Genomic DNA, 19,283 nt, shown 5'->3' on the forward strand with positions numbered 1-19,283 from the left:
TTGAAACAAACTCCCATCTAGTAGTGTCAGAGGAGAGTAGCTTAAATAAATTCAAGGAAGAATATATAAACTTAGAGAGGATGGACAGGTAAAAATGGAAAGTGTTGGCTTTTTTTTTTTTTTTTAGCTGACAATGTATAAGCTTGCCTTCTTGCATCATTTGCCACTATTTCTATTAATAATAATTTACTGAATAGCATATATAAAAAATTGCCTGTTGCATATATACTGAGAAGTTGATAGAATGTTGCAAAAAATGGATTATATGTGAAAGTCACTGAAAGCTGCATAAATATAATTAAATTAAAATGTTCAAAACTGAAACATCTTATATACGATATAGAAGTCATACAGACCTCTATATTGTGTGTAAGCAGTGCCAGATTTAGATAGTGTGGGGGTACCCTGTAACCTTGGATTGCAGGGATTACAGGAGCACCTGTGTCACTGCACCTCAATAAATTTGGCCTCATACACAAAATGTTTCAATTTGATTTACATCAGATTAATGCAGTAGCTATGAGGTTTTCTGAAGCCAATCGAGCAGCACTGGTAGTGTTCATTCAGGCATGCTCTGCTGAATGAGGAGGGGGAGTGTCCCATCATGAAAGAACTGAAATGCATACACTTAAAAAAACATCCAAACAAACAGGCAACATTGCAAAATTCAGTGATCTAAGCAAGGCATGTTTTTAAACATATATTATTAATCTGTATAGTAACACTGCCCTTCATTAAACAATGTGAACTTATTATAATACTATATATTCAAATTAATATATTAAATGTAATAGAATCCATAAGATGTCATATTTATGTATTCTGTGATCAGCACAAGAAAATAATGTAAACATTTAGCTTTATTCTTCTTCTTCTTTAATGCTGCCGAATGGCATTTGCGACTTCGTTTTGATATTGTTCTCTGTCTAGCGCTGCGTGTAGAATTTGTGCTGTTGTCATGTGAAGCCAGGTGTTGATGTTATCTAGCCATGCCATTTTCGGTCTGCCTGGGCGTTTCTTTGCCTTTGATCTTTCCCTCCAGGATGAGTGGTAGTAGGTGATATTTTTGTTGGTTCCTAGCGATGTGACCTAGGTATTTGCATTTCCTGCTGATGGTGGTTTTGAGCAGGTCCCGTTCCGTGTACATGTCCTGCAGGACCTGTGCGTTGGTTATCTTGGCTGTCCACGGAATTTTCAGCATTCTTCGGTAGAGCCACATTTCGAAGGCCTGGAGCTTTTTTGTAGTGGCTGATGTTAGAGTCCAGGTTTCTACACCGTAGAGCAGTATTGGCCAGATGTAGCATTTCAATGTGCGTAATTTGAGCATGATGTTCAAGCTTCTGTCGGTGAGGAGGGTTCTCCATTTGGTGAATGCCTGCCTGGCTTGTTCAATTCTGCTTTTGATTTCGGCCTCATGGTTCAGCTGGTCATCAATGAGTACTCCGAGATACTTGAAGCGGTGTATTTGCTCTAATTTTTTGTTGTTTAGTTTGATCGTGATTTTGCTTGCAATCCTGCTGACCTTCATCACCTTTGTTTTCTTTTTATTGATTCTTAGCCCCCATGCTTGGCTTTCTATGTCCACTTCGTTCAAGATGGTCTGTAAATCTTGTTCTGAATCCGCTATTAGTGCTGTGTCATCGGCATATCTTAAGTTATTGATGTAGTGTCCGTTAACTTTTATGCCGATGTTCTTGTCAGCCAGTGTTTGGTCGAAGATCATTTCCGAATAGATGTTAAAAAGAATGGGAGATAATGGACCCCCTTGCCGGACACCTTTTTTTATTGGAATTGGGTCTGTCAGGTCGTTGTCATAGCGAAGCCGGGCTGTTTGATTCCAGTAGAGAGTTGTAATAAAGTTGATATCATTAGCTTTATTAATTAGACTATCCACTTGTAAATCACCAATGAAGATATCAAGGAGGGGGCTTGAAATCTGTGGTAACTCTCCATCAAAGTTAATATTAATTTGAGTACATTAACAAACTTATTCTGATTAATGCAGTGCAGTGTTATTTTAAGATATAAAACTCAATGTATTATTGAGTGTCCAAATGCTCAGACAATTTGTTCAGTCCAATCAAGCATTCTCCCACTATGCCAGAATGCATATTAACATTGAATTGCACCTGCAATCAGACTTGACCAAGGATGTGCAAATTCTCCACTGACCAAATGTGGTAGTTTTGAAAGTTAAATATCCCTTGGAATGTGAAAGTCATTACACCAGTCTATAGTACACTGAGGCAAATTCCCAGATGATTAGAACAACAGTGCAGGATCTACCTATGAAACTCTGGCTAGATCTATCTATTTCCTGGTTGAATAACTTGTTCACTATAACTGTTGGCAATAACTGAACCAGGAGTTTATAATGGATAAAAGTGTTTCACATGTGCTTATTACTTTCAGTATATGTGATCAAATCCAGACATAGGTGGTTCCCCACCCCTTCAAATCTTCCTTGATTCTTTTAACAGAAAATTTGAATGAAGTGATATAAATGAGAAATATAAATAAATGAGCATGTCACTGGGAAGAGAATTTGAATAAATAAACTGCATTTTTTTTATTACTAGTGCTGCATAAGCCTTGCTTCCTTGCATCATTTTGCCAATACTAATACTAACTACTGAACGTTAAATTGGAATTATTTTTGACCTTTGTAACCATTCTTTGTGACATTCTGCAATCCCTTTGGATCACAAATAAGGCACACTCAGACCTCTTTCAAACTATAATGATCCAACTACATTGTGCAAAAAGAATATGTGAAATAGGACTAGGGTATGTTTTCCAGAGGCAAAGATAGATGATATAGAGCATATATTATCTTTTTATTATATATATTATATTATATATTATTTAAAGGGCACAAAAAGTGATACTGTACATGTTGGTTCTAATGACATTAAGAGTAGGAGATCTGAGAAGTTACTTAATAAGTACAAGACAGTGTAGAGAAAAAGTTGTGAGTTAGGAATAAATTTGAAAGTGTCTGCAGTTCTGCTCAGGCACGATAGAAAGAAGTACATGTTGAGAAGCTTGTTGATCAATTTGGCCCTGGAGAGATTGTACAAAGCTCATGGTGTAGAATTTTTCCCAGCATGGTCTGTGCTTGGTAACATGAGAGACTATTTTTACAGGGTTGGGATACACTTAAATAGAAGGTGTGCAAGGATGTTTGTTTTTTTTTTTTTTTTTTTTTTTTTTTTTTGATTTGGTAGTTATTGGCGCATCGGCTTCTGTGGCCATATTGCACCTCCCAAGGTTTTTGCAGTACTTTGATCCAAGCCCGAGGCGGGAATCGAACCCGCGACCTTTGGGTTGCCGGGCAGGTACTTTACCCACTCGGCTAGCCCGGTCGGCTAAGGATGTTTGTGGATGCTATCGAGCCAATGTTAGGTGTGTTGGAAAACTGCTAGCACAAGGGGATACACAAACTAATAGATTAACTAGAGCCACATGCAGCAATGAAAGTAATTCTCACACTGCTTCTATTGGACATGCAGCAGCCTGGAAGCAAGGTGTTGGGGATTTCAAGCACTGTTGTGGGTCATCATGGAACAAGTAAATACATGGACTGTGTTAAGGTAACTAGTAAGAACAGGTCCATGTACACCTGCATGTACACTAATGCTAGGAACATAGTTTATATATGTATTTTAAGTACTGGTGAAATCAAATGCAGGTATTGTGGGGATATCAGAGACAAAGCATCACTTGGATATAAGGGATTCAGAATTTGAATTGAATATGAGGTGTACAATATGTATAGAATGGACATAGTTTTGATTGTCAAGCAGTACAGGAGAAACTCCCCCCCCCCACAAAAAAAAAAACTAAACTGCAGCCATTATCAACCCACTGCAGGATTGAAGCCTTCTCAACAATTTTGTGTTGAGGGAAATGGATGCTAGCACAGTGCGGATTGGCAGATTGACCGTATTTAGTGGTCAAGGACTAGAGCCCAGTCTACTGAAGGAGTGCTACTCTCTCACTTCTGACCACTTGGCTATCAGGTCCTCCCCCCCCCCAACTCCACTTAAATAGAAAGGACATTTCAGACTGACTTTTTTCTAGCTAGCTAAGAAAAAAAATTTTTTTTCTTTGAAACTTAAACAAATGGAATGCTTTGCACTTCATTTTATCAGCCAGAACGTCATTCGTTTGCGACACAATTCGACTTTGTATAAATATCGGTGATCTTGAGCTTAGCGGCGCAGTCAGTTCAATATGTTGCCAATAGATGTCACCACTGAAACTCCTTTAACGTTCCAGTGTATAAATTTAATTTGGTTCTGATCCTTTCATTATTATTATTATTATTATTATTATTATTATTCATATGGTGCAAGAAAGCCTGAGACTTATTCTGCACCAGCCAAAAAAAAAAAAAAATTCTGAATTACTCTGTATGAGAGAGAGAGAAGTAGAAGGGAATCATCAAGAAAGAGAAGAATGATGATATCCAAGCTCAGGACCCTGGGTGTGCCAAGCCATACTCACACAGATGCGAGCCTCTGAGGTCAATTAGGCGTGAGACGGTGAGAAAGTAGTCTGCTGCATGGAACCGTCTGACTTAGGTGCGCCTTTCCCCTTACCGAAGTGTTAACTTTCACGGCTCAACTGGTCGATCCTTAAACCTATATGAAAATAGTAATAAATGGCACACTTCAAGAAAGTATATTAATAATCCCAGGGGCTCACATCTGGCGCGAGTATGGGCTTGGCACATCCACGGTCTTGAGCTGGATATCATCATTCTTCTTTTTCTGGTGATTCCCTTCTACTTCTCTCTCTCTCTCTCTGGGTAATTCAAAAAAACATTTTTTTTTTTTTTTTTTTTTTTTGGCTGGTGCAGCATAAGCCTCAGTCTTCCTTGCACCATATGGATAATAATAATAATATTTAAATACAATTAATATATTATAAAAACCAACATGTTACGTGTGATCGCGTATTTTTATGGAGAAGGAATAAACGAAAATACTGTATTCAATATTTTTCTCGGCAATGCCCTGAAGGACATTTTTTAAATTATATTATATTATATAAAGAGGGCAAGTCCACAAATAGTTTTTATTATGTAGTATAAATGTATAGTCATGTCTTGTGTTAGAACTACAAACATGGAACGTATAAGCCGGTTACCCGGACAAAGTTCCTGAGTGCGCAACTATGGTGTTGCCTTTCTCGCATAGTCAAAGCATGAGAAAGATAATTTTAAAATAAATTTAAAAAACTGATTGAAATAGTTAAATGTTTTTTACCGAAGAGTTAATGAGCGAAATGTTAGTAAAGTGTAGAAAAAAAAATGGGGGTTAGGTCGGATGGGGAAAAAAAAAAAAAAAAAAAAACTTTACCGCAGTCGACAGGATTCGAACCTGTGCGGGGAAACCCCAACGGATTTCTAGTCCGTCGCCTTAACCACTCGGCCACGACTGCACGACGTCATTACTTGCTTCAGATGACTTATACGTATAAATCTATTTCTACTTTATTTCTTTTGGGGGGTTATATGCATATACAGTATTCTTACATTGTATCGTTTTATTTAGATAACATATATGTATGTACTGCTGTACCAATCTTTTCAATATTGTTTTGACTTCGAATCAGGATTCAGATTGAATCTGTGCACATACTTGATTACCTGAAATTTGGATTTCAGGTAATCAAGTATGTGCACAGATTCAATTTACCTGAAATTTGGATTTCAGGTAATCAAGCAAACAACTTGAACAACAAACAATTTCAGGCAAACAGCTTGAAAAAGACAGTGATAAATAAATCAATGTCAAACCATAAATCAATGCGCGTATCGTGTCACTTATACATAGATTGAGAGAACACACTTTCCTCCCTCTTGGCTCTGGATTATACAAGCGAAAGAAATATAGTTTTTTTTTTAAAATAGATTTTCATTTTGAACTACTTAAAGAAGGTTATTATTATTATTATCAGCCATATGGTGCAAGGAAGCCTGAGGTTTATGCTGCACCAGCCAAAAAAAAAAAAAAATTCCCAAGTTACCCTGAGAGAGAGCGGGGGGGGGGGGGGGGTAGAAGGGAATCATTAAGAAAGAGAAGAATGATGATATCCTGCTCAGGAACCTGGGTGTGCCAAGCCCATACTCACCATATGTTAGTTTACGCCACCAATTCGGGACGGATTCGAGCGAAAAACGATGTGTCCATAATCTTGTATACAATAGATTACGAAAATCAAAACCGTTACTTATACGCATGAATCCGTTAGTCTTGAATATACACCCCTTGCCGCTGTTTAAAACAGCGACTAGTGAGGGATAACCACCCTAACTAAGACTAAGTATGAGGGCTAGGCATTTCAATCACTACTACTCGAAACGATCAGTCGGAAGGGGTATCAGATTGTAAAGGCTTGCTCATTTTTTTTCCCATTGTTTTACTTTTATAAGCATAATACAACGTGTTTTTTTTTGTTGTTTTTTTTTTATAATTTTACGTTACCAAGCATAATACAATGGTTTTCCCCCATATGCCGTTATATTAAATCCAAACTTTGATTCACTGCGGAAGTGTTTTCTCAGTCTCAATAAGTGACACGATATACTAAACCTAGATTTGCAAGATTTGTAAAACTTTTCCATAATGTAAAACTCCTGGCCATGTCGCCGTGATGAGAATTATTGTTTCCAGTACCTGTACCGTACTTAGCAGCAATAAAAGAAGTTTATTAAACATAATTTACAAAAGTATCGGTGCCCGACGGATTGGAAATAAAAGAAAGTGGTCCATCACCACAGACAATTTCGAAAGCACTGACTGAACGACGATGACTTTCCTAAACAACGATCCTGATTACTGGAGATGTGGCTGGCCCACTGAGCAAGCCGAAAAATGTGAATGAAGTGATAAGGTCCCAACCCGTGTTTTTATAGGATGAATAATTTTGCATAATGTAGTGTTCTGTAAGATCGAAATCGATTTATATTGGGTACTCGGAATTTGCATGCCAGGATGCCTTTATATCATATCAATTATTCGCCGTCGGCGAATAATTGATATGATATAAAGAACAGTGAATAATTCACTGTCCACAGTAAAATATCCATGAAAACCACTTTGTTCTGTTAATTTTGTAGAGCAGTGTAGTATAAAACTTTTACTGGACTGGTATTTTTTCTATGACGACCTCAACAGAGGGCTAAAGAAAATCACAAATTGTGAACGAGAATAAATTAACTAGAGGGGGCGTGCTATATTCTTTGCTTCGTCTGCTTGTGTCTACGTGTTTGAAGATTGGAGCGAGGAATTTATTCTTTCATTTATGGTTTTGAGCCTTTTTCATAGTTAGAAGTTTATGAAGTTCACGATGACCAATGTATCGGTGTTAGCACAGGTAGGGAAATATTAAAAGTATTTAATATTTTAAAAATTATGATATGATTTATAAAGAAATACAAAGTGTAATCAGAAATTATTCGTTGAAAGGGTTATTCTTTGTAAATGAATTAAGATCAAGGAACAATATTATACCACTTTTTTAATGAAGCAATTTTATTATGAACAGTTAAAAATAGAATATAAAGTAAGCCGAGAGAGCCATACTAAGCATGTGCAGCTGAGAGCGTTGCACTTTCGTGGGGTCTGCGCATAAAGAAATTAATGTTTTGTAAGGGTTTACAGTAAAAACGTGAAAAGGTCAATTGAGCTCTATCATGTCGCTCGACTACAATATTCTTTGTAAATGAATTAAGATAAAGGAACAATATTATACCACTTTTTTAATGAAGCAATTTTATTATGAACAGTTAAAAATAGAATATAAAGCAAGCCGAGAGAGCCATACTAAGCAAGCCGAGAGAGCCATACTAAGCATGTGCAGCTGAGAGCGTTGCACTTTCGTGGGGTCTGCGCATAAAGAAATTAATGTTTTGTAAGGGTTTACACCAGTCGGTCCTCGTATAACACGTGTTTGCATTACACGAATTCGATCATACACGATTTATAAATAGGGGAACGATATCTTATATAACACGAACCGAATTCGCTTATGCACGATTCGCCTTTGTGTTTACAAGAAATGGCAGTCGAACGCGGAATCACCCCAACTGAACGCAACACGATAGGAATGAAGAGAAGATTCTGAAAATGTATTTATGTTTTTTATATCAGTGAAGGGGAAACACATTTCACCATAATAACGTAAAAACCAACACAATTCCAGCTATCGGTATAATCGCAAATGCAATTAGATGGAGTTTACTAGCAGTTTATAACAGATTCCACCAGCAGAAACGAAACTGGAAATTGTTTTTATTGTTTTATGGTAGTAACCTCCAAAAATGTGCTTTAATAAAATGCGAGGTGTTAATTAATAGTGTATCTCGGACTTTACGGTGTTATTTATTCAGTTGCTACACGCACGCAGCTTTGTTTATGTGTATCAAGCGTGCCTCCTCGTTTTGTAATTGTGCTTTATTCCCTAAAAATTAGTAAAATACTTAAAAGGTGTGAAAAGGAAGCGTCCTGGTGAAGACACTGCAGATTCACAGAGAAAAACAAAAGCAATATCGATAAACAGAGGCGGACTGGATCAAAAATTGTTACCCGGGAAAATTTGTAGTGGCCTCATACTACGGTTTATGGCCAAAATCACACCGGCCTCCGGCCCACCGTGGTTTCCCCCGTAAGGCTTATGGCCAGTCCGCCTCTGTTAAATAGAGAAAAAATATGAAATTGTGAAACGCTTTGAGCGAAATGAAAGACCATGTGATATTGCACGTGCTACAGACCTAAATGAGGCAACGCCGAGAATTACAAAGAATGCGGAGAAAATAAAAACAACTTTCATAGCGGGAACAACTCAAAATGTAATTAAAATCCATTAGATTAAGACACAAAGAATTGGAACGGCTGTCATCTCTTTGGATAGAAAATCAAACAAAAAGCAAGTTTGCTTACGATAGAAGAAAAAGCATTAGCAATATTTTATTACGACTTACGTATTATAATTTATACTTACGTATTATAAAATACGTAAGTATTTTATTACGACTATTTTATTTAATATAATAAATTAATATAATAAATTTTAATACTAATACTTTTTTAGTATTAAAAAATACTAAAAACTTTATTATAATATAATATTATTTTTATTACGTATTTTAATCGTTATAAAATACGTAAGTATTTTATAACGATTAAAATTACCCGATTATTTATTGTGTTTGGTTATGTTTTGGTTCCAAATGTGTGTTCAATCTTGGGTGGTCGGCACCTAACCCTACTTTTCCCATAGGGCCTGTTGTTTATATTGCACGATTTTGCATTGCACGAGGATTTCTAGGAACGCAACTATCGTGCTATACGAGGACAGACTGTAAGCCGAGAGAGCCATACTAAGCATGTGCAGCTGAGAGCGTTGCACTTTCGTGGGGTCTGCGCATAAAGAAATTAATGTTTTGTAAGGGTTTACAGTAAAAACGTGAAAAGGTCAATTGAGCTCTATCATGTCGCTCGACTACAATATTAATACACTACTAAAAACATAAGTGACAAGTTCACAGGACGAAAGAAACTTTAATAATAATTATTATATTGCAAAGTGTCGATGTTATGAGGATTGAAGCAATGCAGTTTAACGCAAAGAAAATATAATTATTAATATGCATATATATATATATGTATAGTATATTAATAATTTTAATATATTAATAAAGGCACATGCACGTTAATATAAAAGCTCATACACATGTTAACCAGAGACCGTGTTACAAAAACCACTAATGAAAATCTAAAATAGAAATGAAATGTTACAAATTCATAAAAATGTACAGTACTATTAATGTTGTGTGTGCAATTAATGTGCTGTTTATAAAATATATATACATACACAAACGCATACATAATTGGAGTAAGTGTAAGTGTGTTTAGGGTCAAGCGGCACCAGGGGTTCCCCCTATCTCCGCGTAGTTTACATTGTGGTGTGTTACAGTACGCTGTAAATGCCAGAGATTTGTGTGTGGGTCTTGGATCGTTTTCTGTGGTGTACCGTTGTTCTTCTGGTCGTTTAGCCGCTGAACCCCAGTTGGGGCCCAACGTTTCCCCACTTTACGCCCCGTAGAGGCAGACCAGGAACCCAGTAGCTTATATATACTATGGTAGATCCTTCCACCTAATTTCCAGAGATTTCGGTGGCTAGTAGGACCTTAAAAAAAAAAAACGGGGGGCACTTAAGTTTAGAAAAAGCCAGGAGAGGTTAATGTGGTTCAGGTTTCAATTTAGAAATCGTTAATTTTGATTAGTTGTCGGTTTACGCTGGCGTATTAGTCAGAGTAGGGGGAAGACAATTAAGACTGGGGGGGAGGAAAGATAGAAGTATGGGATCGATAGGAAGGCAACCCCAGGTGGTCAGTAAGGCATGCCCATGCCTCACCAGGCGAAGTATATGGGGTGGAAGGGGAGGGAGGAGACAGGAACACCATCTCCTCCCCCTGCCGGGGAGAGGAAAAAAGGTACCAGGCAAGGGAGCTGGTACAGATCGCCATTTGGCTACATGGCAGTGAGGCTGCAGCAGTCGTAGTGTAGTCATAAAATCATGTTCAGTAGTAGAGTCACTCGTGGGACAGTGTCCCGTCCAAGTTGAATGTCTTTGTTTTTGGTTCTCTATCTTCAGTTAGTACTTTTGTCAGTTTCACAGGGTTTCTTGGTTCCATTGTTCGTTCGTATCATTGTAGGGGTGCACTATCGCTATTCCTAGGCAAGACAGCTGGTATCTTCCACATATTTATCATTCCGGGGTGTGTCTGAAAGGATGTTTTGATTTGTTATCTGGCTGGTCGTCTTTCACTCCTGGTGTATTGCATTTAGCGTTCTCCTTCTTGAGAGAAGTTGGTCAGGGCTCTGTATTCCTCCTCTGAATCCAGTAGGTGAAACTCTTGCCCTCTGGGGAGGTATCTTATACTCGTGATTAGAATGCACCTGAAATCCTCGTATTGCGGACAGTCGTACATGAGGTGTTCCCAGGTTTCGATCTCTCCACATGTACAGCATGGGTCCTCTACAAGGGCGAAGTCCATTAACTTTGCGTTAAAGGGGCCGTGTCCAGTATGTTGTTTGCAACCCCGGAAAGAACCAAGTAGGCGATTTGAATAGATTTTTTTCAAGTTGCGGCAAGAACTTGTGGGTGATTGCTACTTTGGTTATTTCTGCCCACCTGTCCTGCAACACTTGCAGCAGGTGAGACTGAAGCCGGATCTTTTCTGCTTTATGGTTGTTTGTTGGGTCTATTGTAAATTCCAGGAAAGTGGTGGTTATTCCCTTAGATAAGTAGTAGAGGAGTCCTGTTCTTGCGGTTTCAAGATTACGGCCGTAGTAGGGAAAGTAAACTGCTAATTAAAGAAAAAAAAAAAGCAGTAACTTAATTTTAACTAAAGCGCCAAAAACTGAGTAAGGTGCGGGGAGGTAAGCGAAGAAGTAAATCAGAAGTAAGGGCATTCAAAATTATTTGAAGAACCTCCCCCTCCCTTACCCTCAGTTTTTGGCGCTGTAGTTAAAATTAAGTTACTGCTTTTTTTTTTTCTTTAATTAGCAGTTTACTTTCCATACTACGGCCGTAATCTTAATTTGCATACTCCAATTATGCATTTGTGTATGTATATATATTTTATAAACAGCACATTAATTGCACACAACATTAATAGTAAATTTTTATGAATTTGTAACGTCGTCTCATGTGCGTGGTCGGCCTTCAGAACGACAGGTACAGCTGTTCGAAGGATTAGTGGTGGTCGTCCACGAAAAACAACGCCCAATGATGACCACTATATACTGGCTTGTCCGATACAGAGAACATACGCGGAGATGGGAGAATTCCCAGGTGCCGTCAGACCCCGAACATACCTAATACCTAATATATACTGTCACAGGCCAAGAGGGATCAACACCAGACAGCGGGATCCATTGCAAACCAGGATTACAGGATATCGCGGTTTACTGTGGCCAGACGACCACAGAGGTGGACTGTTTGCCCGACGGTCAGTACGCTGTGTACCTTTTATAACACTTGCCCATCGGAGACACCAGTTACAGTGGTGCATCGAACACAAGGACTGCACACCAGCGTAATGGGGTAAGGTATTCTTTACCGATGAGAGTAGATTCAGTCCCAGCAGCGATTCTGGACGTCACCTAATCTGGCGAGAGGTTGGCACACGGTATTACTCCGCAAACGTCACTGAAAGGGATCGATATGGCGGTCGAGGTGTTCTCGTTTGGGGAGGCGTTATCTTGGATGGACGTTCACAACTCCAGATACTGGAAGACGGTACTGTAACCGGTGCACGCTACTGTACTGAGGTAATTCTTCCCCATGTGCTTCTGTTCCGAGGTGCCATTGGCCCCGAGTTCGTGTTTATGGATGATAACGCCACGCCCCATCGCACTGCAGCTGTGATATTCTTTTGAAAAGTGAGGACATTGTTCGTATGGATTGACTTGCCTGTACCATTGATCTAAATCCTATCGAACGCATATGGGACACTCTGGGGAGACGCCAAGCGGCACATCCACACCCACCAGAAAATGGTCACCAGCTGAAGATGGCGCTGACAGAGGAATGGACAATGTTACCGCAAGAACTTATCAACAACATTGTTCTAAGTATGGACAGGTGGTGCAAAGCCTGCATCGACATTAGGGGTGGCCATATCTCCTACTGAGGACCACCTCTTCCCTTTGTTCCATCTTTGGCAGTGCTATGTTGCCATTATTGAATAAAGTCCTTTTGTACCGTTTTGTTTCCGTTGTTGTGTCGGTGTTGTTTTCTTCATCATTTCTGTACCTCACGAGGTTCCTTTGGTATGCTTTTCCCCATATCCTGGAAACTACAGGTGAAAATCTGACTGGTCCTTAAGTTTTGCACACCAGTGGATTAACAATCTGACCTAGTATTCATTCATTCAAGGGAAAGGAGGAGTGTGTGTGTGTGTGTGTGTGTGTGGGGAGGGAGGAGAATTCGTACCAGCGATTTGTACTGTGCTCCAGAAATTCGTGGTTTAGTCCCATGTAACACTATTTATCGACAGCATCGCAAAATAATACTGTTTAATAGGCATGTTTACAAATCAACTGTTTGTTTACAAAAGTGATTTTTTTTTTCTATAAAAAATGCGATCCTGTTATTTAAAAACAAGATTCTGTTAATACTGAAAATTTGTTTCTTTACCTTTGTATGCAGGGTATGACTACTAGGTATTTTTTTTTTTCAAGGAAACAAACAGCATAAACGTTCTCCTGAATAAATTTAGTGTAATAAAATAAAAAAATACATTATGAATAAGTGACACTGCATGTAGCTACTATTAATATTATTTAATATACAGATATATACAGTTATACCCAGATATTTATTAACAAATAAAGTACAAATAAAATATAAGTACAAAAACCAGTAGCTTTCGGAACACGTGTCCCTTTATCAACTGATAAGTTAATATAAAATTTTGAATACACTACAAGCAAAGTGTGGCACGTTAATCATGCGTCATTGTTGTAGCACGGACGTGTGCTGCCTTACGCCAGTGATCATCCATCAATAAAACGGTTGTCTCTAGGATGGGATGCAGACGCATGCCTTTCTGGCGATTTAATGCCTTAGGGTTGTTTATTATGTTTAGTGACTCTAGCCATAGGCGGTGGCGAAAGTGTCGCGCGTGGTCCACTATCTCAAAGTCGCGCTTGGGGTCAAGATCGTGGTTGGTAGCCCAAAAATGTTCTGCGAGCACGGACTGGTCAGTTTCGGCAAGCCGGATTGCTCTGTCGTGTTCCGTGAGGCGATCCTGGAGACGTCTCGATGTCTCACCTACGTAGCAACTGTTACAGGCCTTACAGGTGATACGGTACACTACATTGCTGCGTAAGACAGGTGTGACAGGGGTCCTCACACTGGAGACAAGTGAACGTAGGTTCCTACCGGGTAATTGTACACATTTGATGTTGTAACTTCTAAGGATCTTCGAGATACGTCCTGACACTCATGGATAGTACGGAATATAGGCGGACGATATGCCGACTTGCTTCGGAGGTCTTGGGTTGAATGTAAGTTCTTCTGCCTGTAACAAGCATCTGTTTAGTACATGGGATGGATAACCGCATCTGGTTATGTCCGCCTTCACACGGGAGATCTCGTTACGTCTAATTGTGTCGGTGCTGGAATGGCTCCAGGCCCTGGAGAATAGGGTGCGGGCAGTGCTATTGAGATGGCTTGGAGCGTGGCCGGACTCGTAGTTGGTGAATTGACCGCACCACATGGGTTTGCGGTATACTGAGGTCTCTAGACGTGGGCCTACGCGATGCACTAGTACGTCCAGAAACGGGAGCGAACCGTTCACCTCTGATTCTACGGTAAACTTGATGAAATTGGATAGGGAGTTGAGGTGTTCTAGTAGTACCGTTTCAGAACCACGTGGTATTATGGTAAAAATATCGTCGACGTATCTACACCACGTTGTAATAGGTGTAGGTGGGTTCTGGTGTATCTGCTCCTCTAGATCTTCCATGGCGATGTTAGCTACTACGGAACTGACAGGGGCACCCATAGCAGTGCCATGTATTTGTACTTGTTTGTAGAGTGAGTCTTCAAAGGTGAAGATGCTGCTAGAGAGGCATAGGTTGAGGGCGGTACAGATGTCATCAGTGGATAGTGACGTCCTGGATTGGAGGCTTAAGTCGCTCTCAAGGAGCCTTCTGGCGCAGTGCACGGCCTGTTGGACGGGAATCGAGGTGAATAAAGAGACCACGTCAAATGATGCCATGACAGAGTTGTCAGGAATTGAAATAATTGTACTTATATTTTATTTTATTTGTACTTTATTTGTTAATAAATATCTGGGTATAACTGTATATATCTGTATTTGAAACTATGGACCCCAGTACTCCAGGCCCATTTGTCACTATTATTTAATATATTTGTTGTGGGATTTTAGGCGCATTAGCAATTTAGGCTATATTGCTCTGTATGTAAAATGTCCGTAAATTGCGTGTGTTCTGTAGTCAATTTTATTATTAAATCCGTTTATTAAAGTAGCAAGTGTTTGCTTTCACCCCTTATACACAGCCGACCGGCTAGAAGGGTGTACAAAAATGCACGATTACAATTATTTACAATATTGTTTACAAAATTCAATTATTGACAAAATTATAGTTGAAGTAAGCTGTGTGCTTCAGGAGGCTCGTCACTTTGTACTGCTTGGTTCCGGAGTATTTCACAGGGTCTATTGCCAATGAATTGAAAAGGTTGACTTTTCAACATTTGCTGTTTTCTGGACGAAAAATGCGAGTTTTCGGTAGAAAAAAACCATCTAACCCTCTCGTGAGTATATAAGATGTAATTTAGAAACTGAAACTAAATCAGGTATAAGTATAACAGGTCACAATACATTTATTACAAGTTGTAATAAATACTGTATTAGTATGCATTTAAAATGCCATTCTGTTATTTTTTGCATAAATTATAAAAGAAATAGTTCAATTAGTTGGTTTACTTGTGCTTAAAGCCGCCATGGAAAAGGATTGTAGGACTGGTGCTGTAAGATATCTTGGTAAAAGATCCAAACCTTTTATGGGTTTGGATCTTTTACCAAGCGCAATAGATTGCGCTACTTGTCTATGCCTGAATTCATGATTGTTTTATGCCCAGAAACTAGTAAATCTGCTGAAAATCTACTTTTAAATCTTATTGAGCGAAATAAGATTAGCCAATCAAACGCAGAAATAAGGATTCTCCTGGTATTTTCATCCCACAAGCAGAAAATAAGTTAGTATAACACATGCAACTTATAGACACTATTCGTAGCAGATTTAATTGAAATTACTTTTTCTCTGTCTCCCAATGCCAGAATGAGCACGCACTTGTGTTGCGCATTTTATTCTACGGTTGGGCATATGATTCATAGATGGCACCACTAGTCCAGAAATAAACCATCATGAATACGTTCTAGAAATAAACCATCGTGAACTATGCGTTTTTATTTTACCGGTACGCGTCTTACTTTGATAGCTCTTTAAACCAATTATGGTAGATTCCTTTTGGATAAATAAGCACATTGGTGAATTACTTCAGATCGTTAGTATTATTTTTGGGAAAAAAAGGAAACATTTTAATAGCATTCATTCGGGTATTTAGGGGAAAGGTTTTTTAATATTAGTTTAAATTACGGTTTCTTGGAAGTAGTAATAGTTTATTGATTTAAAATTTTAAATTAAAAAGGTAATAAATAAAATAATTAGTCAAAAAAAATTTCGCAGTCGGCAGGATTCGAACCTGCGCGGGAAGATCCCAATGGATTTCAAGTCCATCGCCTTAACCACTCGGCCACGACTGCACATCGCTGAGTTTCGAAATAGTTCTATAAGTATAATAGTGAAAATTAAAAGGGAAAAATTTCGATTACATTTCTACTTTTTTATGATTACATTTTCATCCTTCTAACAATATCCACGATTCTCGGTCCGCATAACATGTAAAAGGGAGTGGGATATGCTGGATGCCAGGCACAGAGTACTGAATGGCTAGGTTTAGAGAGCGTAAAAGTATAGTTTCATTAAGTATTCGATAAAGTTATACAGTAATCCTAGTTATTAATTAATAAGGAGATTAACTATGTTTACTTTTCACTTCTATTAATCACAGAACAGAAAAATTTCATTTCGATTTTAGAAAAAATCGAATACGCCTTGAAGGGGCGTTCGATTTTTTATAACTAAATACAAGTTATTGTATTATTTTTGACTAAGCTTGTATATAGCATTGATTGCATATTGTGGAGACACTTCGCCACGGCCTTTGTATTACTCCTCCTAATTAAAAGACACTGCTGCAAAAGAGATGTATTGCTTTTTATTTAAGGTGTATGTCACTCCCCATACCCGGGTTTCGACTCTGGTGGGACGATGACATAACGAAGTTGCTCCAGAATATGAGATCGATACATTTAAGTAGTAAACCCAATTTACTCATAGCTATGTACAGAAAGAGTGTATGCCCTACACAGGGCCGGTGATAGGGTATTTGGCGCCGTTTAAGTTGTAATGAATACTACAATTTTGAATAAACAGAAATACCTTTATTTAATTTGATTTATATCGATTACATTCTCGGTTTAATATTGTAGTATTCATTACTGGCCATTTTAATGCCACCGCCGCTAGGGGTGCTACTTGTTTGGCGGCAATTTGAACCGATTTTGTTCCGCATGATTCTTTAAATAGTGTAGTGGATGGCGCCGCAGGTTTTTTTCATAAAAGTAATTTTGGTGTATTCGAATTGAGGCTTGCATATTTTTTTTACTGATAAGTGTCCTAACCATTGGGCTCGTGAGGCATTTACTTACAAAGCTGAAAATGTGGTATTAAAATGTAATTCGAACACAATTTTTTTTAAATTAATTATTTTAATACTGCTTTAATGGGTTATATTTAGAATATAATTTGAACATAACTATTTTTCATTAATAGTGCTTAATGGACAAAATATTTCCCCAACTGAAAATATAAAGTGTGTATTTTTAAAAAAAGTATTCGTGAATTTTAAGTATTCAACAAAATACTCTAAAAGGAAGGGGGTGATCTGATCAGATTGGTCCACTTGATATCGATGGTTCGACTGCTGATGATCCTGCTCAGATAGCAACCAAACTGAATGAATATTTTGCATCTACATTCACCCATGAGGAGTTAAGGAAGAAAAATGCCAGAAGGTTATCAAATTGTAGCAGGGTGCTTAATGATTTTGTAATAACTGAGAGCAAAGTGGAGGAGAAATTGTTGAAGCTAAACATAAGAAAGGCACTTGGGGTGGATGGGATCTATCCAGTTATATTAAAGAAGGCGGCAAAGGAACTTAGCAAACTCTTAGCCATAATTATGAGACCATCCTTGGACTCAGGGGAGGTCCCCACGGACTGGAGATGTGCAAATGTATCCCCAATTCACAAAGGGGGATCGAAGGGTGAAACGAGTAATTACAGACCAGTTAGTTTAACTTCTCTTCCGGGTAAAATAATTGAGTCACTGGTTAAAGATGTATGTAGGATCATCTACTAAAATGAGGCCTCCAGACCAGTACTGCGTACAGGTCTGGAGGCCTCCAGGTTAATTGCTGGAACAAACTTCCATCTGTCGTTGTGGAAGTTGATAGGTTGAATAAATTTAAGGAGGAACTGGACAGGCATTTGGAGGGAATGGTGTGATTTTTTTTTTTTTTTTTTTTTTTGGCTGATGCTGCATAAGTTCATACACTTGCTTTCTTGCATCACATGCCACTACTACTACTATCTAGACAAGACTGCAGCAATAATTCAGACACAGCATGGGTTTGTTAAGGGAAAGTCTTGTCTGACAAATTTGATTGGATACTATGATGTGATTACAAAGGAACTGGATGCAAAAAATAATTTTGATATCATATATTTGGATTTCAGGAAAGCTTTTGACACTGTTGTGCATGAAGACTACTGTACGAATTGGAGCAGAATGGTATTAATCTTAATATAGAAACAAAATACTGTGTTATTAAATTGTTTGTTTCTATATTAATAGGGGCATGTGATTGCAAGAAAGCAAGCGTATGAACTTATGTAGTATCAACCAAAAAAAAAAAAAAAAAAAATTCACACAACCGTTCCCTATAAATGTTTGTCCAGTTCTTCCTTGAATTTATTTAATCTATCAACTTCCACAACGAGATGGAAGTTTGTTCCAGCAATTAACCACCTGCTGGCTAAAAGCAAATTTCCGCACATCTATTCTACAACTGTCTTTCCTCAATTTGAATTTATGACCCCCTTAGGTTTGTAATCTGAGCAAGTGGAAGAATCCCATCAGAATTCAACGTGCTCAACCCATTCAAGGCCTTATACACCTCAATCAGATCACCGCGCAGGTGCCTAGTCTCCAGCCACTGCAATTTGCAGAACTTAAGCCTCTCTTGGTAAGAGGATCCCTTAATTCCCCTCACCAATCTTGTTGCCCTTCTCTGTACACACGCTCAAGAAAATCTACATCTTTCTTAAAATGAGGCTTCCAGACCTGTACGCAGTACTCAAGGCGTGGCCTGACCATTGCCTTATACAGAGGGACAATCACCTCCTTTTCCCCTGCTAGCAAAATTCCTGTATATCATTGACAACACCCCATGACCTGCCCTGGCAGCCTGTCTGCATTGCTCAGAAAACTTCATATCTGACTGCACAATTATTCCCAGGTCTTTTTCATTTTGTACCACCTTAAGTG

General features: G+C 38.5%; 2 non-coding genes across 2 annotated transcripts; both read right to left on the reverse strand.

Annotated features, from left to right (window-relative positions):
• Positions 1-5,366: 5,366 nt before the first annotated feature.
• TRNAS-AGA (transfer RNA serine (anticodon AGA)) lies at positions 5,367-5,448 on the reverse strand. Its single transcript has one exon. It is a non-coding gene; the product is annotated as a tRNA-Ser (tRNA).
• A 10,845-nt stretch (positions 5,449-16,293) lies between these two features.
• On the reverse strand, positions 16,294-16,375 carry TRNAS-UGA (transfer RNA serine (anticodon UGA)). Its single transcript has one exon. It is a non-coding gene; the product is annotated as a tRNA-Ser (tRNA).
• Between the last annotated feature and the right edge of the window lie 2,908 nt (positions 16,376-19,283).

The sequence above is a fragment of the Mastigoproctus giganteus genome, chromosome 13 (genome assembly GCF_048544385.1).
Source record: "Mastigoproctus giganteus isolate SK-2022 chromosome 13, ASM4854438v1, whole genome shotgun sequence".
NCBI lineage: Eukaryota > Metazoa > Arthropoda > Arachnida > Uropygi > Thelyphonidae > Mastigoproctus > Mastigoproctus giganteus.